Consider the following 21,628-nt stretch of genomic DNA (forward strand, 5'->3'; position numbering starts at 1 on the left):
ATAAGGTGTGTACATGTGTAAGAGAGAGAGAGAATGAAAAAAAAAAATTGATGTTAGTTGTACATGATTTTGAAGATGAAAATTGTTATTATTATGGTCCATAAATTTTTTTACCTTGGTCTAATTGACAAGAATTTCAGAACATTTCAGATACTATCTATTCTTTCGACACACGTTAGACAATACTTATCATTTTATTACATGTTAGATACTACTTTTAACACATACACTAACTTATGTTTTAGTATATAATACCTATCATTTCACAACACATTACATATTAACTATCGTTTTAGCACATGCTAGCCACTACATATTATTTTTATACACATCACATTATTTAGCATTTGAGATACACATCAATATTTAATGACGTTATCAACCAACATTGATTTTGAAACTAATGTGAAGATAGTAATATGTGAGGACTTTTTTATTTATAATTTTAACTCAATTTAAGGACTAAAATGAAAACATGTTGAAAGTTTGACAAATCTAATTATGATCACCTTGTTAGTGCATAATGCCTTATCAATCGATACTTATTAACTAATGAGAAAAATGACAATATTTTTTTAGAACTTTTGTATAATTTACCTCAATTCAAGAACTAAAGTGAAATTATGTTTTAGTACATGTTACCTATCATTTCACTACATGTTACATATACTACCTATTAATTCAATACACATTAATCACAACTTATCATTTCTATACACATCACATTATTTAGAATTTAAGATATACATCATTATTTAATAACATTATCAACCAACATTCATTTTGAAAGTAATGCTAAGACAATAATACTTTGAGGACTTTGTTTGTTAATTTAACTCAATTTAAAAATTAAAATAAAAACACATTGAAACTTTGACTTACGATCATATATTATCTGTGCATAACATATTATCAATCGACATTTATTAACTAATGAGAAAAAGGAAAACAATATTTGTTAAAATTTTTTTATGATTTACCTCGACTCAAGAATTAAAGTAAAATCGCATTAAAATTATACAAACTTAATCATGATCTCATTTTAACCTTGGGTTGGGAAAAAGAAGTGACATGAGTTATTTTAGTATATACATTTTTTTAGATAATTTTATCCTTAAATTTTTAAGGTATAAAAAATAATATTAAAAAATTTTCATTTTTACAAAAATAAGATTTAAATTCAAGACCTTTAGATTTAATGATCAAATACACCATCAATTAGTCTACTAAATATTAATAATTTTTAAATACTTTATTAAATAAACTCATTCCACTGTAGTACGTTGTGTGCATGAATAATGAATATGACCTCCTTGTTGTGGAGTTTCAGTGATCATAATGGGGAATCCACGTTTCAATTGAGTTGCGACGAGCGACGATGAAGACGAACCAGTAGCACCGCGTCCACAACGCACGCGGAAGAGGATGAGGCTTCTGGAGGAAGAAGAGCCTCAGCCTGTGGAGGACACGCTAAGCATGATATATAATTATTGTTTTTCCTCTATAAATACTCTTTTGTGGCTGCATTCATCTTATGAAGTGTTTTCTGCCCATTTTTAAAGGGAATTGATTTGTTGACTTTGTTTTGCTGTCAGGGCATTCCGCAGGGTAACAATGGCAACGTGATAGTGACGGGGAAGTGGTTTTATCGCCCCAAAGAAACTGAGAAAAAAAGTTGGTGAACTACTTGACATTGAGCTTGAGGAAGCCCCTACTGATGATGAGGACCAAGTGAAAGTTAGAAAGAGCTTAAGGAGAAAGAGTGTTTCATTTCTTGATGTTTCAAGGGAGGAGGAGGAAACTCTTGAAAGTGGACTGCATTCTATAAGTCTGAAACATTAGTGAGTTGTGTACCTAATGCCTCAGAGTATTGTCGCATATTGGTAGAATTCAATGCACTAACTGAAGATAGCCATCGTGACAAATGGTTGGAGAGGTATTGCTTCAACTCATGCAGTACACGTGTGATTCTAATGATAGAAAAGAAAAGGCTCAATGGATTAGGAAATGTCAATAATTCTGATGAAAACGGTGTAAGCAAGAGTAGAAGTTCAGAATCAACAAATGACTGTCAAGACAAGAGTCAGAAGGTATGGCTAATCTATTTTATTAGGCCATTAGCTACTAATCATTTTCTCTTTTTGTTCTCACTAATTCCCTTTTCCTTGTTGAGTATATGAATTTGGTGTCTCTCTCATCCCCCCTCCCCCTACAGAGTTCCGAGTCTTTTATCTGGCCAAATGTTGTTTCAGCCGTAGTTGCTCTTGAAAAAGCTTCATATGATGCTCTCTCATTAGATTCTACGAAGTACAACCATAAGTTGCGGCAACTAGCTTTTAATCTCCAGGTCAGAAGCTGGCTTCTGCATATATAATATGCTTGAGATATTTTTAACTATTGCATTTGAGTCATAAAAAAGACCGAGGGCCAATTTGATGGGTGGTTTTTAGTTGCAAGCTTAAAAAATTTAAACAACTACAACTAGTTTTCAAGTTTTAGTGTTATTTTTTCTTTTATAATTTTTAGTTTCAAGAAAACATATAACCAAAAGTTTTTTTAAATTTAGTTTATAAGTGTGTTTGTATTATAGTGGTGGTGATGATGGAGGTATTGGTAACTAGAGTGGTAGTGGTAGTGAAAACAACAATACTTATATTGAAGAAGTTGTGGTGGTGGAATGACCATTATCAAATATAGTGAGCGTATTCTTTTTTTTAAATTAAGAAGTAGATTCACAAATTCTTTTTACTTGGTTTTGATATGAATGCAAAAATATTTTGAAATTGAGACAAAAATTATTTTAAATCTATGTTAACCAAACACGATTTGTTTTGAGAATATTGGAAAACTGAAAACAACAAGCAATATATTGTTGCTAAATTATGAGATGGGACTTAATTTAAACTTGTATTGATCTTTGTTCTTATTATCTATTAAAATTATTGTCTAATTAAGAGGTTACAAGTCTGAAACAAGTGTATTATATTTTTATTCATATTAAAGAAGGTTGGATGATCATGCTATTACACACCAAGTAATTTATATATGTATATAACATTGTATATCTATGTGCAATTCTCCTCTTATGATTGGAATAAGAAGGAAAAATCAATTAGATACGACAATAATTATATATTCCGATACTTATCCGTATTTTTATCATCACCACAACCAATGCTTGAGATATTTTTGGCTTGAGAAATCCATGTGAATATGTATTTGTAGAATTTGGACTTAGATTATAACTTAATCCCATTAAAGTAATTTGTATGGTGATGATTGTCCAAACTTTATAAGCACTATTTTCTTGTCCAAACATTACAACACTTCACTTAGCCTTCTTGGTTAGTCCCTTCGTAATAGGTTGCCATTTCCCAAACATTAGCAATTAACTCTAATAGGTCGCAATTAAAGCAGGTTATGGTTTGCCACAATTAAGGCAACTTCCCAACATACACTTTAATGCCTGGGGCTAAGGGCTTGAAGTGTGGCAATGTAATAGTGATATAAGCATGATAACTAATTTAAGATAGACTCTAATATTATTTTGAAATTTGAGTTTGTGGCCTAATTGAACTTCACAAAAATTGACTTGTATTATAAGGATTGTCCAAACCTTATACGAATTACTTAGGCCTTATTTCTGGTCAATGTGGGATCTCAACTCCATAAAAGTCAATGTCTCAATGGTTGCACACTACTATGCTTCACTAGTCCATTTTGTTCAACCCCTTTATAGGTAGTCCTTTCCAAGACATTTACAACCAACTCTGATAGGTTACAATTAAGGCGGGCTAGAATGATTGCAATTAAGCTGAATTTCCAATGCACCTTTTCACTCCAAGGGCTATGGGTTTGGAGCCTAGCAATGCAGGTAGACAAACAATGGTTGATACCATATTAGAATTTGGGTTTATAACCTAATTTAACCCCACAAAATCAGTATGTATTGTCCAAGTTTTATAAACACTACTTAGGTCTTATCTCTAGTTGTTGCAATGGCAGTTGCGCACCTCATATAACGCTTTGCTTAGCCTTTATGGTTATCCGTTTTGTAGGTAGCCCTTTCTAAGGATGCAATTTATGTGGGTTAGGGATGACCACAATTAAAGTGGCTTTCCAACTTCTATGTATATGTTTCTCTCTTGCAATGATAATGAATTGACTATATTGTTCTTTTTTTTGTCCTTTGCAGAAAAATGCAGTGTTAGCACGCCATCTATTAAATGGAGAGTTGGAACCTTCAAAAATATTAAATATGACATCCAATGAGTTAAAGGTATGATATCTACAAGCTTTAATCTTTTACAAAAGGTTTAATTGAACTATTAAGTTGTCTGCTTGTGATGAAATGATCTCAACCCCCTAAGAGTCAATGTCTGTGCGGCTGCACACTATGATGGTTCACTCAGCCTTTTTGCTCAGCTCCTACATAGGTGGTCTCGGAGACATTGGCAACCAACTATAGTAAGCCACAATTAAGGTAGGCTAGAAGTGATTGCAATTAAGGAAACTTTTCAACACCCTCACACCTAAGACTGGCCTATGGGCTTAGAGCGTGCAAATGTAAGCGAACCAACTAACTTAATCTTACATTGGCTTGTATGGTGAGGATTGTCCAAATTTTATTAGCACTACTTAAGTCTTATCTCTAGTGGATGTGAGAATCTCAATTCGGTAAGAGCTGATGTCCCGACAGCTGCATACTACAACACTTCACTTAACATTTTTGGTCACCCCTTTGTAGGTAGCCTTTCCAAGATATTGACTACTAATTCTAATAGACCACAACTAAGGTGAGCTACGGATGATTGCAATTAAAGTAACTTTCCAATATGTTATATAATTTATTGTAGATGAATATTCAGCCTTTGTGACCACTCATATAAGAGCTTTAGTTGTCATTTTAGTGTTTGTGTTGTTTGGATTTGCTTTTTAGGAACTGAGTCTACTTACTAAAGGCATAGGTTTTGTAAATGTATCCTATAAAGTTTGTGAGTTTTCTTCTAAAAGTAGCACATGCTTTTCAAGGGTACTCTAAAATAATGTTTGATGTTTAGAAAAGCAATTTGCACTGTCTTTTATTGAAACAACAATAAAATACATCGACACACCATAAAGCAACTATGATTTAGAGTACTGGTAACTTTTGTCATCAATTTCTATAAGCTGGTTTGCTAAAAGATTAAACTGCTTGTTGACGCCTAGTTTCTTATGGTCTTCAAGAGGGTTTGGTTGTTAAGGAAAGAACCAAGGAGCGTGATGAGACCCAGCAATTGTAAGTAAATTTCCCTCCCTTCAATTTTATTATCTCAGTATCTGTTATGTTGCGTGAAGATATATGCTGACTTCAGCTTTGCTTGCCCTGAAATAGATGACAGATGCCCGCTGCTCAAAATGCATGAATTGTAATGTGGGTTTGAAAGATATTATCCAAGCTGGAAATTATGAACGTTATCAGGTATGCATCTTTTTACTTTATTAGTCCAAAGTTCAAAAACTCTGCACTTTTATGGCTTGGTTTGCTTGCTTTTTGCTTTGTTGTCGTTACAGATTGTTAGATAATCTTAAATTTTAGAGATATCCGAGTTAGTTTATCTGTTTTATTTGTTTAAGTTTAGATAAGATAGTTTTTGATCATGGACGAGGTAGAGGACGAGGTGATCATGGAGGTGGACAAGGACGAGGTGATCGTAGCCAAGGAAGTCAGCCAAGGTCGGAGGTGGAATGTTATAAGTGTGGCAAACTCGGCCACTACGCAAAGGAATGCAGATCAGCAAATTGCTACAACTGTGGCAAACGGTCACATAGCAAAGTATTGCCGAGCTAAAAGCCGAAGTGAAGAGAAAGAGAAGAATCTTCTCACAGAAGAAGAGGACGAGGAAGCAGGAATTTTGATGATGATGCAGAGCTCGGAGACCAAGCTACGTCCGAGTTGTGCCTCCGAGGTTCAGCAAAACTTGAGTTGCGTGGAGAGATCAGTAGTTGAGCTTCCAAGTTCATATGAGAAGTCAGAATCCGAGCTTGATTCAAGTTGCTTAAACAACTCGGTCTGGTATTTGGACACTGGAGCGAGCAATCATATGTGTGGAGAAGAAAGTTTCTTCAACGAACTCATCAAGGTGAAGGTTGGATTCGTGTCATTTGGGGATGATTCCAAGGTGGTGGTAAAAGGGCGTGGTACCATCAGGCATATGCAGAAGGATGGACGAGTTGGAGAAATAAGGAATGTCTATTACGTTCCCGAGCTTAAGAATAACATCTTAAGCATGGGGCAGATGATGGAGAAAGGAAACTCGGTTCTGATGAAGGATCGAGTGCTTTATTTGAAGGAAAAACATGATCGTTTAATAGCCCGAGTGGAGATGAAAAAGAATCGGATGTATAAACTGGAGCTGAACATCTTTCAAAATAAGTGCTTGAAGTTGGACGTGAAGGATGAAGCCATGATGTGGCATTTTCGTTTTGGGCATTTAAACTTTGGAGGTTTGGCCGAGCTATCAAGGAAGGAGTTGGTGCACGGACTACGTGGTGTTGAGTTTGACAAGAAGTTTTGTGAAGCATGTGTACTCGGAAAGCATACAAGAACAAGTTTTCCCTCGTCCGAGTACAAAGTAAAGGAGCAACTTGGCCTGATACACACTGACTTGTGTGGACCAATCTCTCCTGCATCCTTCAGTGGTAAGAAATATTTCATCTCTTTCATAGATGATTTCTCTCGAAAGACCTGTGTATATTTCTTGCAAGAAAAATCAAAGGCATTTGAAGCTTTTAAAAAGTTTAAAGTCATGGTGGAGAAAGAGACTAACAAGCAAATTAAAGCTTTGAGGTCGGACAGAGGTGGAGAATTCACATCGGCAGAGTTTATGGAATATTGTGAAGACCAAGGTATAAAACATTTTCTCACAACTCCATATTCACCACAACAAAATGGAATAGCTGAAAGAAAGAATCGGACTATTCTTGATATGGTCCGAGCTATGCTTAAAGGGAAGAATATGCCTGAGAAGTTTTGGGAAAAGGCAATGCAGTGTGCTATATATATACAGAACAGGTGCCCACATTCAAAATTGGATGATGTGACACCTCAAGAAGCATGGAGTGGACAAAAACCGAGTATACATCACTTCAAGATCTTCGGAAGCCTTGCTTACGGTCATGTTCCAGCTCAGCTTAGAACGAAGCTTGATGATAGGAGCAAGAAGTATATCTTGATCGGGTATGATGAAAAGGCAAAAGCCTACAAATTGTACAACCCTGTTACAGGAAAAATTCTGGTAAGCCGTGATGTCCAGGTAGATGAGGAAAGCGAGTAGAGCTGGAGTAACTCTAAAGAGACTTCGGGGAGCTCGAACTTTGAGAGGGAGAGATCGGAGATAATAGGGAGAAGCTCGGATAGGACCAATGAGCATTCCGAGGAAGATGATGAACCTGAGAAGCTTAGAACTCGGAGCTTGCAAGACATCTACAACTCCACTGACGAGTTACATGTAGTATGTTGTTAAGTCTCAATTTTACCTCTTTTTGGATGAGACTTATACAAGATTTAATGATCAAATTCTTCCATTCTTTGTATCATTGCATATAATTGTTCTCATTTTGGTTTCTTTTGTATATGCAGGTATTCAAGTAGAGAATTGAGGAAAAAAAGGGTTAAAGGAGTGGAAAACAAAAGAATTAAGGAGCAGAGCAGGCAACCGCGCCAGGCGCCGTATTAATCTCGCCGGGCGGGCATAAAATAGAGTACTCTCAGCCTTTGGAAACCTCGCGCCGGGCGCAATTTAGAATTGCGCCGGGCGCAATTCAAGGCCGCGAGCACATTGAGCATCAGGGGAAGCCCGCGCCGGGCGCGAAGTGTAACGCGCCGGGCGCAATAACCCTAATCTGTCTCCTCGGGCTGCATAAAAGGAAAATTTCGAGGGTTTTCTCCGGAATTCGCCCAGGGGCGCCTCCAGGAGCTCTGCAGGAGGGATTCTCAGGCTTCGGAAGCCTCCCACGGTGGATCATTCCTTCGGTTCTTCCTTTCCTCTTCCATCTCTATTTTAGTTTTCCCCTCTTTGTTTTGAGAGGTTCTATCCATTGTATTGGGGTTTTGATGTAACCAACAAACTCTATTGTAATCCCTTTGTGTTTAATGATATATATATGTTTTGTTTCATTCCTTGTTGTGTATGATTCTATGCTTAATGCTTGCTTTGGCTTGATCACCCTTTGCATGATTTAAGGTTTCATTGAGTATTGGGAAATATCCTTGAAACTAGTTATGAACATATACCTAGTGGGAATTGTACCTAGGGATAGGGCTTGACCCATTAGTAGTCTTAAAATCCTAACCGGTAATGCGGGTGGAGGTATTGAGTACTCAAGGGATTGATATTCAATATTTTGCACCTAGGCTCTTTCTCTAAGGAATTAGGTCTGAGTAAATTTATGGTTGACTGAACAATGGATGTAACAAGAGACATAGGATTCACTAGTGTTTGTTTGGTGAAATCAAACCCCCACAACTTCAAGTGTCCATTTTACCATTTCTCACCCCATTTCATTTCTAATTCATTTATTTGTGTTTTAACAATTCCAGTAGTTTTGTTCTTAAATTCATATTCATATTTATTGGGATTGTTCTCAAGTCACAAGTAGCCAATGAATGCTTAGTTTACCTTCTAATCCCTGTGGATACGATATTTTTACTACTTGTACGGCCGGTACACTTGCCGTGTTTGAGTCCGTTGAAGGAAGTAACCTAATCTATAATTGTAAATAAAAGTACTTCAACGGAAATCTCAACAAGTTTTTGGCGCCGTTGCCGGGGATTAGAATGGCAAATTGAGTATTTATAGCTATTTGTGACTTGTTTGTTTATATGTAAATATGTTTTGTGTTATATGTTGTTTGTGTTATGTATTGTTTGTGTTATTTGTTAAGTGTGTGAATCATGTTTGAAATGAGTAAATATAGGTTATACTTTGTTTGGAGTGTGAGATATGAGGTAATTCTGGTTCTGGTTGGTTACAAGGTTCCCTTCAAAGCAAATTTAGGCAAAATGTAACCATTTCAGAGTACCACGCCCGGCGCGAGTTAGTGTTGCGCCCGGCGCGGTATCAGAATTTGAACCTCGTTGGCCTTTTACTGATATGGCGCCCGGCGCGAGTTTGTGCTGCGCCCGGCGCGAGCACTCTCCTAAACCTATATTTCTCTGTTTTCAAGCATGTTTCTTTGTGGTTAATTTTGGTCTAAGGTTGTTCTTCATTTTTGATATAATTGTATGGTCATCATTGTATACTATGCTCACCATGTTCTTCATGATTATACTCGTTCATAACTTCTGGTTACTAGGACTTGCAGGCATATACTGGTTGGCCTGGGGACCAGGCTTCTAAATGTGGGGGAGTGGAGCTGCTGAAGCAGATGCGGTTGAGCACTTATTGAGGAAGATGACCAAATTTGATGGAAATAGATGAAGCTCACCTTAGTTCACCTCTGTTTGCAATTTATTTTTCTGTTGTTATTTTCAGTATTTTAATTGTTTTTGGATTACTCTGGTTGGTACATCTTTTTGAATATCCTGCTAGAGCATGGTTTTTAATCTTGTTGAATACTTGTTTTGTATGTGATCAATTTTGGATTGAGGTTTGCTTAATGTTTATGGTGTGTGTACTTTAGACATTTTCAAGTCATATTAGAGCTTTAGTTCATGATTAGTTGCATACGGGTTTCAATGTTGATCATAGACTGAGCTGAGTGTGATAATCTGTGGATGCCAACCGAGTGAGGTCTGAGCCTAAATACTGATGAGAGAAACTACACTTATGTTGCATGATAGACTTTGCTTGAGTTTCCCGGGTGGTTTGCTAGTGTAGTGTATTTACATGATCAAGGCATTTCTATATTTTGATAACCATCTAAGCCAAAAAGCCATATTTATTTTTCTTTTGACCCATATCTTCCTAAGCTTAAACACTCAACCTTCCACTTATCCCAACTTTGAAAAATTAACCTTAAATCCTTGTTTTGGTTAAGAGAGTATATTGATGACATCAAATAAGTTTGGGGGAGTTGAAGAATGAAGAAATTTGAGAAAGAAGAAGTATGTGGTCAGTAAAAAAAAAAAAAAAAAAAAAAAAAAAAAAAAAATATTTGAAATAAGATGCAAAAGTGTACAGATGCATCATATAAAGGCTAATGGCTGGAATTGGTTGAGGGCATGTGCTAAAATGATACATTGGGGTATGGAGAAAGAAATTGTTGAAGAAATTTCAAGTATTCTCTTAAGCTATAGCACCCTTATTCCTTGAAAAACCATGAAACCGCTATGCTTGACCCTAATTACCTTAAATTGCCCTAATAAAGCCCTTGTGATAAGTGCCTGCATGTGTATTACCATTGGTTTCATTTGGAAACGAAGAGCAAAGTTGAATCCTGTGGCGTGAGTAGTAGATATGAGAGAAACACTCACCCCTATACACTAGTGTGCATATGAGAGAAACACTTTCCTAGTGAGGATGCATTCATAGATAGTCATTAGCTTTTCTCAGTTCTTTGATCTCTTTTGAAACTTTTGTTTGCACATTGTCATGTTCCATTGCAATAATTGTGGCTGAAAATTCGTTTAAGGTTCATGCTTGTGAAATGAAATTGTAAGTGAACCAAGAATAAGGAATTTGACACACATGCATTGCTTGTTATCTGCTTGATTAATTACCTTTTGCTTGAGGACAAGCAAGGTTCTAAGTTTGGGGGAGTTGTTAAGTCTCAATTTTACCTCTTTTTGGATGAGACTTATACAAGATTTAATGATCAAATTCTTCCATTCTTTGTATCATTGCATATAATTGTTCTCATTTTGGTTTCTTTTGTATATGCAGGTATTCAAGTAGAGAATTGAGGAAAAAAAGGGTTAAAGGAGTGGAAAACAAAAGAATTAAGGAGCAGAGCAGGCAACCGCGCCAGGCGCCGTATTAATCTCGCCGGGCGGGCATAAAATAGAGTACTCTCAGCCTTTGGAAACCTCGCGCCGGGCGCAATTTAGAATTGCGCCGGGCGCAATTCAAGGCCGCGAGCACATTGAGCATCAGGGGAAGCCCGCGCCGGGCGCGAAGTGTAACGCGCCGGGCGCAATAACCCTAATCTGTCTCCTCGGGCTGCATAAAAGGAAAATTTCGAGGGTTTTCTCCGGAATTCGCCCAGGGGCGCCTCCAGGAGCTCTGCAGGAGGGATTCTCAGGCTTCGGAAGCCTCCCACGGTGGATCATTCCTTCGGTTCTTCCTTTCCTCTTCCATCTCTATTTTAGTTTTCCCCTCTTTGTTTTGAGAGGTTCTATCCATTGTATTGGGGTTTTGATGTAACCAACAAACTCTATTGTAATCCCTTTGTGTTTAATGATATATATATGTTTTGTTTCATTCCTTGTTGTGTATGATTCTATGCTTAATGCTTGCTTTGGCTTGATCACCCTTTGCATGATTTAAGGTTTCATTGAGTATTGGGAAATATCCTTGAAACTAGTTATGAACATATACCTAGTGGGAATTGTACCTAGGGATAGGGCTTGACCCATTAGTAGTCTTAAAATCCTAACCGGTAATGCGGGTGGAGGTATTGAGTACTCAAGGGATTGATATTCAATATTTTGCACCTAGGCTCTTTCTCTAAGGAATTAGGTCTGAGTAAATTTATGGTTGACTGAACAATGGATGTAACAAGAGACATAGGATTCACTAGTGTTTGTTTGGTGAAATCAAACCCCCACAACTTCAAGTGTCCATTTTACCATTTCTCACCCCATTTCATTTCTAATTCATTTATTTGTGTTTTAACAATTCCAGTAGTTTTGTTCTTAAATTCATATTCATATTTATTGGGATTGTTCTCAAGTCACAAGTAGCCAATGAATGCTTAGTTTACCTTCTAATCCCTGTGGATACGATATTTTTACTACTTGTACGGCCGGTACACTTGCCGTGTTTGAGTCCGTTGAAGGAAGTAACCTAATCTATAATTGTAAATAAAAGTACTTCAACGGAAATCTCAACATATGTCTATTGACAGGAATAGAAGACATAAAATTTGAAGAGGCGATACTTGATGAGAGATGGAAGAAAGAAATGGATGAGGAGATCGGATCAATTGAGAAGAGTGAGATGGGAAGCAAAGCTGAGTTAGTTGAGGAGTTTAAAGAAGTGATGAAGAGGGAGTTTGAGATGACCGATTTGGGCATCATGAAGTATTTTCTGGGTTTAGAGGTGGATCAAAGAACAACAGGTACTTTTGTGTCCCAAAAGAGGCATCGACCACCGCGGCGCCAGGGATGCTGGACGTCGTGTGGCTCGCGGGGCCATGGTACGCGGAGGAGTATCGCGCTCTGGTGGAAGAGGCATCGAAATGAAAAAAAAAATTTAAGCTTATGGAGGAGTTTTGTTAGATAATCTTAAATTTTAGAGATATCCGAGTTAGTTTATCTGTTTTATTTGTTTAAGTTTAGATAAGATAGTTTTTTATAAGATTTGTTTTGATAAGATATTTTATTATCTTCTTGTTAATTCGGTACGTTGTACAATGGCTATTTAAAGGTCATCTCTTATTCAATAAAAATCACAGTGAGTTGCTACGTTCACCCAATTTTAGTATTACTCGTCTCTCTTAATTTTCTACACAGATTGAATGTGTTTCCTGTGGTCATACCTAGTGGCTGGTATGCCTCCCGGGATGAGGTGTCTATGCCAACCTTAGATGCATCGAATTCAAAGGGAAACACAGGTCCAGTGCCATATGCCACTGCAGAATTTAAAGATGTTCAGATGAAGCTGGTGACCCCCGTGAATCCGAAAACTCAGCCAATGGCATCTTTTGAATCCAGGAAACATGACGATATCTGTCCCGTGTAGTGTTTAGTCATAGCAAAAAATTGTTTAGTTATGCATAGAATAGATACAGTTCCAGTTCTCTTCTTGGTTGGTTCTGTGCATAGCATACATCAAGCAGTTGGTTTTGCGTAATACTTCACATAAACTCATGTTACATCATTAGGGTAGTGTTAGTCGTAGCAGTAAATTTCTGAGTTTAACTTTGATTATTTGTTTAAATCTATATCTGTACTTACTATATATGGAGAAAATATATATATATATATATATATATATATATATATATATATATATATATACATTTTTTAGTCCAATTTTACTCTTATAACTAATTATTATATAAACCACTATTTTTTTATTCTTTCTTTTATTCTATTTTTCTCTAATAACCATTCACCCTTCAATTAATCATTCACTATTATATGATTTTCATCACTTTTTTTATAATTATTTTTTATTTATAAAAAAGGGAGGCCCATGCCTTTTTTTCTTCAATTATTAATAAGTAAAATAAAAAGTAATAATAAAACTCATACCATTTTTATACATTCTTTGTTCTATTTGCATACCAAAGTAAAAAAATATTGCTAGTCAAAAGAAATTTAGTTGAGTAAAGCATTTATTGGATCTTGAAATATCAAGTTTTAATCAATCTAATCTTTAAATTGCAATAAATAAATGTTATTTTACACTCCTTGAATTATTAAATATGGGTTCCTTTAATTCTTAATGATAAAGAACTATTAGAGTTACTTTTAGCGATAAAACTCTCTACTCAAATCCATTGTCGATTTGTGAGCTCTTTACACCACACTACTTGCTCATATTATTTGCCAGTTGTATTTGGGTTGTCTTAATTTTGAGTAGTTGGACGTGTGCCGATCCGAACAAAAACAAATGAATGAAGAAGAAAAAATAAAGAAAGTTCATTGCTTTATTCAGGTTTCTTTGTAACACGAGAATGTGAATATTCTTTTCTATCGTGTCTGCAGTTTTAAGATACCTAATAATGTCTAGTTTCGACTGCGTTTGATTTTAACTGTTTATAATTTATATGTAGTGTACCGCTGAAATGCTTTTGATTAGCATTATTTGCTCATGTAAGTGTCTTTAGGTATTTTCAATTAGTAATCTTTTTCAAAATATTGCTTTAATTTAAGAACTAATTAATGATCATCTATTAATAATAGGGATTAAAATAAATATTGTTTAATAAATTTAAGGAATTTTTCTTTCAATTTTGGGGATTAAAAATTGATGGATTGTATTTTTAAAAACTTAGTTTATGTAATATTTGAGTTTAATATAAATTATAAAATAAGAATAATTTATTTACGATCAATGTGAGTCCTTTTTTAAAAAAGAAATCACTAAAAAATAATTATTATTTTACATCAAAATCATTTTTTAATATATAACAAACAAGCTTTATCTCTTGTAATGAGAAAAAAGCAAAATAGAAATGATTAAAGTATATTAAATAATAAGCTACTAAAAATCTTCCATTGTCATGCAAATAAATTCCACAAAATACTATATAGATGTCAATAATTATACTACTTAATTTTCAAGGAATAAAACTTTAACTAAATTTGGTGTCTTAATTACCGTAGAATCACTTTCTAGTTATATCAATTTGTAAACTTACAGGTTTATTTTACAACATATCAGTGACTCGAGCCTTCTTCATTTTGAACATTTATAATTGATCTTAGTGATAATCATTGTTACCATGAATAATATATATAAGGCTAAAATAAGATTTTAGTCCCTTATAATAATTATTTATTTCAATTTAGTCTCATTTTTATTTTTAGTCTCAATTTGGTCTCAAATAAACTAATTGGTTTCAATTTGGTCCCTAATAAATTAATTGTTTCAATTTGGGACTTCCGTCCAAATTTATTTAAATGGAGTTAACTATTAATCATGTGGATGCTACGTAGATGCATAGGTGGATGCCACGTGGATGCCAATTTTTTTGAAAATACCTGGAACTAGAACGGCCCGTTCTGAAACCAAAACGGCCCGTTCTAGTTCCAAACTGCTAAACATAAACGATCAGTTAGGCTATACAGTGTATTATTAAGGGTAATGTAACGTATTACTAAAGAGGTAGCAGATTTTATTTCATTTCAAACTGGAGAGAACCACTTACTACCAAATTGACACTATACAGTAAAGGATGAAAGGACATGGTATTTTTCCTTGAAGTCATTAACGATGTACCCCAACAACAACAACCTGTTCTTGAAGAGGTAGAACCTGAAGTAAAGGAAGAGGATACACAGGACTAACATTTTACCACACAACCATATGCAGGGACAGATCTAAGTTAATCATAGTGGGGCACTTGCCCCCACTAAAATTTTTTTCATTCTTTTTTTACATTAAAATATTAATAATTTTATAAATATATATTATTAATTATATTTTAATTATGTTGTTATATCTAATATATAAAATATATTTTAATTATGTTGTTCTATATCAAATTTTAAGAATTTAATTGTTAAATTAAAAAGTTTTTCATGTATAGATCAAATTTATAAAATTTTTAAAAAAATTAAAAATCATATGATTCTTCGTTAAATTAATTCAAATTATCATATAAAATATTTTTTTTAAATGAATGTAAAAATTTAGAGGACACTAAAAGAAAATAAATTAATAATTTTATTATGTGTATCTTATTAATTTTTATCATTTTATTCCTCTAATTTTAAATAAGTTGCAAAAAATTATAGAGTGACACTTAAATATTTCTTCAGACAGAAAGAGAAAAAGAAAAAGTTATTACTGTTATAAAAGGAAGAAAAAGTAAAGAGAAGAAACAAGACAGTATGAGATGGAGAAAAGAATCTGACTAGTGTATTATCTTTGGGAGAGGAGTAACCTATTTATAAGTACATGTGGTAACTGAATAATTACACAATAAAGGGAATAATACATAACGGACATATAAATGGTAATGATTGATAATGAATATTGGCATCCACTAATTAAGCCACTAATTATTATTCATAACACTCCCCCTTGGATGTCCAATATTTAGAATGTGCCTCGTTAAAACCTTACTAGGAAAAACCCTGTGGGATAAAAACCTAGTGAAGGAAAAATAGTACATCATTCATAAATATTTATTTCTCCTCCTCATGCATACAATCTTTAAGACGACGGAGTCCAATCTTGTGTATCAACTGTTCAAAAACTTTTCTTGGAAGTGACTTGTAAAGAGATCTGCTAGGTTGTCACTTGAGCGGACTTGTTGAACATTTATATCACCATTCCTTTGAAGATCATGAGTAAAAAAGAATTTTTGTAGAATATGCTTTGTTCTATCTCCCTTTATGTATCCATCTTTCAATTGTGCAATACATGCAGCATTATTATATATAACTGTCGATGTCATTTTTCCAGAAGATAAACCACAAGTTTCTCGTATGTGTTGAATCACAGATTTTAGCCAAACACATTCACGATTTGCCTCATGTAATGCTAAAATTTCAGCATGATTAGATGAAGTGGCTGATATGGTTTGTTTTACAGATCACCATGAAATGGCTGTACCACCACTTGTGAACAAATATCCTGTTTGTGATTTACCATTATGAGGATCCGACAAATAACTTGCATCTGCATAACCATTTAGTTCTGGTTTGGAAACATTTGAATATAATAACCCCATATCCATTGTACCTCTAAGATAACGAAGTATTTGTTTAACTCCATTCCAATGTCTTCGTGTAGGTGAAAAACTATATCTTGCTAACAAATTAACAGCAAATGCTATATCAGGTCGTGTATAATTAGCAAGGAACATTAGTGCTCCTATAGCACTAAGATATGGTACTTCAGGACCAAGTATTTCTTCATCCTTTTCTTGGGGTCTAAATGGATCTTTATTAACATCTAAAGATCTTACAACCATGGGAGTGCACAATGGATGTGATGTGTCTATATAAAACCTTTTAAGAACCTTTGTTATATAAGCTTCTTGATGCACAAGAATTCTATTTTCTAAGTATTCAACTTGCAATCCTAGACAAAACTTTGTCCTTCCTAGATCCTTCATTTCAAATTCTTTCTTTAAGCAATCTATTGCTTTTGAAAGCTCTTCAGGAGTTCCAATAATGTTTATGTCATCTATTTTGAGATCTTTTAATAAATATACACGGACAAATTGAATCATTTTTATATTCTTCTTGTAACAAGTATTCACTTAGTCGATTATACCACATACGACCTGATTGCTTTAGCCCATATAGGGACTTATTTAATTTAATCGAATAATCTTCTCTAGAAATTGCATCGTCAAGCAAATTAAATCCTTCTAGGAGTTTCATATAAATGTCAGCATCAAGAGAGCCATATAAATATGTTGTAACTACATCCATTAGATGTAAATTAAGTTTTTCATGTACAACCAAACTAATTAAATATTAAAAAGTGTTTGCATCCACTACAGGTGAATATGTCTCTTCAAAATCAATACTAGGTCTTTGTAAAAACTTTGAGCAACTAGTCTTGCTTTGTATCTCACAATTTCACCATTTTCATTTTGTTTTCGCACAAAAACCCATTTGTATCCAATTGGTTTTACACCTTTTGGTGTACATAGTACCGGTTCAAAAACTTTTCGTTTAGCAAGTGAGTCTAATTTTGCCTCAATTGCATCTTTCCATTTTGGCCAATCATTTCTTTATCGACAATCGTTGATGGACTTTGGTTTTTGATCCTCAATATCATTTATTTCATTTAGCGCTATATTATATGCAAACACGTCATCAATATTGACATTCTTTCGATTCCATCGTATTCCATTCATGACATAATTTATTGAGATCTCTTCATTTTCAATAATTTCAGGTACTTGAGTTTCTTCTGGAACTGGAATATGAGTTATGTCAGAGGAATCTTTTTGAGTTTTTACATCCTCAATTTGGTTATTTTGCTCTTTAGCTCCCTTTTTTATTCGAGGATTTTTATCCTTGGAACCAATTGGTCTCCCACGCTTCAAGCGTATTTGTGACTTGTTTGTAGTATTAAATTGTCCAACAGGGACTTCGACTCTTATTGGAGCATTAGCCGCTGGTATATATGACTTAGTCGCCCTTTTTGGATATGTAAATACATTTGGTAATTGGTTGGCTAGATTTTGCAAATGAATTATCTTTTGAACTTCTAGTTCACATTGTTTTGTACGAGGATCAAGATGAGATAGTGATAATTCATTCCAACTAATATCCTTTTCCAACTGTTTTTGTTCTCCCCCTAATGTTGGGAAAATCAACTCATTAAAATGGCAATCGGCAAACCTAGCCATAAATAAATCGCCTGTTAATGGTTCAAGATATTTTATTATAGATGGGGATTCATATCCAACATATATTCCCAACTTTCTTTGAGGACCCATTTTGGTTCTTTGAGGAGGGGCAATTGGAACATATACAGCACACCCAAAGATTCTCAAATGAGAAATATTAGGTTGCTCACCAAAAACCAACTGTAAAGGAGAGAATTTGTGATAACTTGTTGGCCTGATGCGAATTAATATTGCGGCATGTAAGATTGCATGCCCCCAAGTTGACATTGGAAGTTTTGATCTCATGAGTAATGGTCTTGCAATTAGTTTTAAATGTTTGATAAATGATTCTGCAAGTCCATTTTGTGTATGAACATGTGCTACTGGATGTTCAATATCAATTCCAATGGATATACAATACTCATTAAAAGCATGAGATGTGAATTTACCAGCATTATCCAAACGAATTTTCTTAATTGGATAATCAGGAAAATGAGCTCTTAATCTAATTAGTTGAGCTAATAATCTCGCAAACGCCTGGTTCCGAGTTGATAATAGACAAACATGTGACCATCTTGTTGATGCATCAATTAAAACCATAAAATATCGAAATGGTCCACATGCGGGGTGTATTGGTCCACAAATATCACCTTGTATTCGTTCTAAAAATAAGATAGATTCATTCCCAATATTTTTGTTGGTGATGGTCTAATTATTAACTTCCTTTGGGAACAAGCAGTACATGAGAAAATATTTGATTGAAGAATCTCCCGGCTCTTCAATAAATGTCCGCATGAATTTTTAATTATTTTTCGCATCATGATAGTCCCAAGATGACCCAATCGATCATGCCAAACCTCAAATTTATTTTGATTTGTAAACTTCTGGTTTACAATAGTATTTGTTTCAACTATATTAACATACGTGCAATACAGTCCATAAGAGAAAGCAGGTAATTTTTCTAATACTTCCTTTTTCCAATACTCATTTAAACGAATATCCTTGAAACATATAATGCATTTTTAATATGCAACTTCGTTCCTCCCGGTAACAATATATTAGCTCTTCCGGAGCCTTCAATTATATTTGTAGTACCATATAACATTAATTTCTCGCATTATTAAATATGAGAAGACAAAAATTAATACATTAGAACATTCACTTCAAGGAATGAAATAATGCTAGTTAAAATCGTCTCTTGCATAAAAAATCTCAATATTTTGTTTTAATCTTCAAGAGACAATAAATCAACTAAGGATATTTCTTAATCCTTTTTTTTATATGAAAAAATATTGCTACTTCTGGAGAAAAATAGATGTATGAAAAATATAATACATTTTTCAAATTGAGAAATCATTATAAAAATGACATTCTTGTTATGTATCTTTAGACATCAATTTAATATCAAAATCTACACTAATTTTTTTTTATATCATCTCATGTATATTATTTACAAATAAATGCTTCATACAAAAAAATTAAAAACATATCTCACTAACACTTTATTTTATCATTTTAGGAAATGAATGATACAACACAATCATATATTCATTTGAAGAAAAAAAAATCATAACTTATTTATGTCTTTCTTTATAAAAAAAAATGAGTCTTTCTCGTTATACTTATTAAAAAAAATCATCTAATAAAAATATATTTATGTCATTGCTAGGTTGACTTTAAGGAGAAAAAAAATAGTGCTAAAAATTAGGGAAATTATTCTCCTTATAAATGTTGTATCGAAAAATTAAGGAAATAAACATTGATCATAATTTCATTAAATTCTATATTTATGTACAAATCACAATCAAAATTAAAATAATAGACGCATAACATTATGAAAACAAATAATATCAATTATATCGATAGGATTTGAAACCAAACCCTTTAAGATTCAATTACGTAACACATGAGTTCAATTACATGACAAGTTGCTTATTTCAATCAATTTAATCATGAACAATATCAAATTATAGATGTAGGAAAACTCATAATCTTTTCAAGACATCACACAAAACCTAAATAGGCTTGAGGACACGCTTCGCTAGTCATAACTTTTATATATGTGCCTCAAATATCATTCAACATTATAATTATGACATTTACAAAATTATTCAACTTCCGGTGATGACCTCATTTATATCAAAGGATCAAATACAATGTAATATATTTATATCAAAATTTTCACTTCTAGTGAAATTTATTTTATTTTTCACTTTTCATATTATTTTCTCACTTCTACTGAGAAAATTTATTCCTTCAATTTCATTTTTTTTTTCATCACTTTCCCACTTCTGGTGAGAAAAAAGAAAAAAAAGAAAGAAAGAAAAATAATAAAGTAAAAGAGGTTGAACATTCTTCTTTGATATTGTCTTCTAGACAGATTTCAAAAATGTATGAAGAATTTCTTTATTTAATAGTGTCTTCAGGACTACTATAATGTCTTCAAGAGTACTTTGATTCGTAACAATGTAAACAATACAAATATTTGATAAAATTCTTATTGTAAAAAATGAATAGCTAACCTTGAAATATTTGTCTTGAAAAATATGACTTTCTTCAAGAAAATTCTTCACAACTTTCTCTTGTAGTTGCAACACCAATAGACAAAAGACTATCGTGCTGATAACGTGTTATAAAAGGAAGAAAAAGTAAAGAGAAAAAACAAGACAGTATGAGATGGAGAAAAGAATCTGACTAGTGTATTATCTTTGGGAGAGGAGTAACCTATTTATAAGTACATGTGGTAACTGAATAATTACACAATAAAGGGAATAATACATAACGGACATATAAATGGTAATGATTGATAATGAATATTGGCATCCACTAATTAAGCCACTAATTATTATTCATAACAATTACTCTATTTATAAGATAATTTTATTTTATAAAAATAAGTAATTTTAAAATTTTTACCATAAAAAAATATTTTTCAAAATTATTATATTTTTTAATAAAATTAATAAAGAATATTATATTATCAGTTTTGGAACAGCCCGTTTTGAATCTAGAACGGCCCGTTCTAGTTTCAGGACGGGCCGTTCTGATATACTGGTGGTGTGTTAATTTTGCATCTGAAACGGACCGTTTCAGATGCAAAATTAACACACCAAGAGTGCATCTAGAACGGCCCGTTCTGGTTTCAGAATGGGCCGTTCTGGTTCCATGTATTTTCACAAAATTTTGCGTCCACGTGGTATCCACGTATGCATCTACGTGGCATCCACGTGGCCAACCGTTAACTCCGTTTAAATAATTTGGACGGAAGTCCCAAATTAAAACTAATTAACTTATGAGAAACCAAATTGAGACAAAAAATAAAAATGAGATTAAATTAAAACAAACAATTATTATAAGGGACCAAAATAAGTATTTAGCCTATATATATAATCAAAGTGTTGTCATAGAGTTTCAGGGTGTTGATCACAACGTTCATTTACAAGAGAAGTATTGAACATTC

The sequence above is a fragment of the Cajanus cajan genome, chromosome 4 (genome assembly GCF_000230855.2).
Source record: "Cajanus cajan strain Asha chromosome 4, NIPB_CcT2T_4, whole genome shotgun sequence".
NCBI classification, from domain to species: domain Eukaryota; kingdom Viridiplantae; phylum Streptophyta; class Magnoliopsida; order Fabales; family Fabaceae; genus Cajanus; species Cajanus cajan.